Below are 3,700 nucleotides of genomic sequence, written 5' to 3'. Positions count from 1 at the left end.
ACACTATAGAAGTAAATCAAAATCTTCCAGCGAAAGAAAATATACAACAGTCTCCGCTTTGATTGTGAACCGAAGATATCAGACATAATGACAAAACCTGAAGAAGTGTATGAAACAATAAACAGAGCTTGCAGCTTGAACTCTGCAGGTCCAGAAAATTTTTGACCATATCGTTGAGTGAATACATAGACCACTATTTTTAAAGGCAATAGGATTGAGATGCTTGTTTAAGCTACTCACAGTTGTCAATATCTACAAGTTTCTATTCATTTTCGCAAGGTAATCAATCGGTTTGATTATGTCCTTTATATGTGGTTGAACATCATATTGTATGTGTAAATAAAGAACCATTAATAATCACAGTCTTGTGAACATTCTAGAACCATGGGAGTTTTACTCATATAGACCTCAGCTTGCTACCATTACGTACACAACACAATTCATTTCGTGAGGCTTACTTCTCCCATTTGGTTTATCTGAATATCAGAGGTCGTTTGGGACGATCAGTTTAAAATGATCGTGTGTTGTTTTACCTGAATAACAGAGTCGTTTGGGATAGTCAATTTAAAGTATCGTGTGTTAATTTTCCTTAATAACAGAGGTCATTTGGAACGGATCGTGTGTTGGTTTATCTGAATAACAGAGGTCGTTTGGGATCCGGAAATTCTCTCGCATAAACAACGCTAGTAGTAGTCTGTGAGTGAGACAATAGCCTGAGTGTCAAATGGAGTTTCCTGCTATAAATTACGTATTGACTACGAAAAGGGGCAATGTTTATATTGTGGTTGACAATTTCAAAGTAAGTAAGAGATGTGAATTTATAGCTGGAAAAGTGAATAATTTCAAGGAACATATTGTTCCAGAGCTAGATATCGAACCTGGGACCTTTGGCTGTGCGCGCCATCACTCTACTAACTAAGCTACCCAGGAACTATACTAGACCCCAGCTCAATTTTGCCCTTATATCCTCATCCCTGAAGTAGGTTCACAGATCGCCAGAGCCAAGCATTGAGTGCACACTTACTATGTGACTTAAATTTGTGGTTTTCTGTTATCGAAAGAGTAACATGTATACGGATCTGCGTAGCTCAGTCGGTAGAGCGTTGGCATGCTCAGTCAAAGGTCCCGGGTTCGATACCCGGCCTTGGAACAATTTTTTTCCTTTAAATTATTTAAATAAGCTTTATCTGAAAAGCCGGATTTGTATGAAAAGTTGAAGTTTATATGTACGAACAAAAAATGCGGTTATGTATAGTGATTCAAAACTTTTTAAAGTTATGTGTGTGGAGGGCATAATCGTGAACCCATTACAACAGAGGAAATTTCTTTAGAAGTTATCCCAATTCCGCATAAAATGAGAGGGAAAATGTTTCTACTGTAACTTTCCCAAACGTCCTATGGAAATGGTGAGCGGGTAGGTGGGATCATCCCATAGCCCCATATTCACCGTCCCAAACGTCCTATGAAAATCGTCGCAACTTTACGCATTTAGGTGGGTTCGTCCGAAACGTCCAACGCTGGTTCGTCCAAGTTGAGTTTAAGATTATCGATATCTCTGGGTCGCTGCGCATAGACGACATTCTCCACAGAACCCCAAACAAAGAAATGGGGTGGCGTCAGGTCTTGAAGTATTTGGATACTATGTACTTCGCCACCACGGCCTCACCGGTTAATGTCGAATGTTACTTACGAAATTATTTTCCTCAATGAAGTGGTGCGCCATCCTGCTGGTAAAACATGCCCATATTCTTTTCCTGTTGCAGCTGTACTGTGAAAAAAAATGTAATCAGTTTTTGGAAATCCATGTCGCGTAATGCCTGAACACGTTGCATGTGGTAGACGTAAGATTTAAAGTAGCGTTGATAAGTTTTATATGGCGGACAGTCGCCTAAGTCTCTTCGTGGTACTTGCAGCCATACCAGCGCTGACAGCAGTTTTGGTTCCGAGAACACGCCTATGGCCACAATGTATGGCAGTGATGTCAAAGCAAGCGCATTTTTCTTACCTTGACGTCGTGCGCGGGTATTAAGCCCTAGGTGTGCTAGGAGAAATAAGCAGCCTGTTGTATTAAAAAAACAGTGGTGCACAAACTTCAAACGGAACGTGAAATTTTATGTCGTTATTTTTATATGGCTTCTTTCTGTTTGTTATTTTCTATATTGTCTGTAATAAAAAAGTACTAACACCTATTTCTTAGCCTAATATTGCAGTTGTGTTTCAAACGTTAATAACATAATAAAGAGTAAATAAGGAATATTCACACAAATTCCATAATAACTACAACTATACTGTACTAAGTGAATTAAACACATCATTCATAAAGAAAGTGTTATCCCAAAGAAAGACACTGAATATGACATGATAAGTTTAAATTGATATTGATGGTATCTTTAACCTTATAAAAGTAACCAAAACAATATTATAGTACAAAGCAAAGTTGTCTAGGTATATGTTTTAACTGTAACTAATATTACATAATAAAACTCTTATCGCATTATGCCATTGACGTCAACTGATGCCCATAGGAGCAAGCGTGCGCTTTAGAGCCCAGGAGAGCCTGAGCGCTTTACAGCGGAAAGGAAAGAGACAGACGAAAGAGGTAGTATATGCCGCTTAGTCGAGCTATATACACTGATGGCAGCACTGATTCAATGGATAAAAGGAAGAGAACTTATTAAAACTGTATCCATGTTAATTTTTAAATTTGTTTGAGAAGTATAAGTGCATTATAAGAATGTAAGTTTTAATTTTAATGTTCATTTTTCACAAGTTTGCTTTTTTATTCAAAAGGAATATTTTCTCAACTTTTTTTTACAGAAAAGTGAAATTTTCAGATATGTTTGTTTATTAGCCTTACAGGTACTAAAACAATGTTTTTGTAAATCTAATATATCGTAAATACGTATTATTGAAGATAGTGTATTAAAATGTTTGAAAATATTCGCATGGAAAATGTTTGTAAGGAAATGAATTAACAAAGCAAACACTGTTACATCACAAACAAAATATATGTGCCTATGTGTTGGTAAAACGTCACCTCTATAGCGTCAGCAGATTACGAGATAATTTAATATTCTGATAACAGAAAGTTGCGCACCAATATCACCTAAAAGTTTGATGCAGTGATGTCAAAGCAAGCGCATTTTTCTGACCTTGACGTCATTGGAGGGCATCAAGCCCTAGGTATAGAAGGAGGAAGGATTAAGTATATGAAATAAGCAGCCTGTTGGATTAAGAAAACAGTGGTGCACAAACTTCAAATAGAACGTGAAATATTATGTCGTTTTTATATGGCCTCTTTCAGTTTGAGATTATATATATTGTCTGTAAAATAAAAGTACTAACATCAATTTCTTAATATTGCAGTTATTTTGAACGTTAATAACATAGAGTTAAGAAGGAACATTCACATAAATTCCATAGTAGTACAACTATACTGCACTAAGTGAATGAAACACATCATTTATAAAGAAATTGACATCCCAAAGAAAGAAATTGAGTATGACATAATAAGTTGAATTGATCTTGATGGTATCTTTAGCCTTATAAAGTAACCAGTTAACTAAACAAAACAATATTACAGTGCAAAGAAAAGTGACCTAGGTATATGTTTTAACTGTAACTAATATTACATAACAAAACTTTTATCGCATTAAGCTTTTAACATGATATTGGTGCGCAACTTCCTATCATCAGAATA

This window comes from Periplaneta americana, chromosome 13 (assembly GCF_040183065.1).
Source record: "Periplaneta americana isolate PAMFEO1 chromosome 13, P.americana_PAMFEO1_priV1, whole genome shotgun sequence".
Lineage (NCBI taxonomy): Eukaryota > Metazoa > Arthropoda > Insecta > Blattodea > Blattidae > Periplaneta > Periplaneta americana.
The sequence above is the reverse complement of the archived record's forward strand: the minus strand, read 5'-3'. Positions refer to the sequence as shown.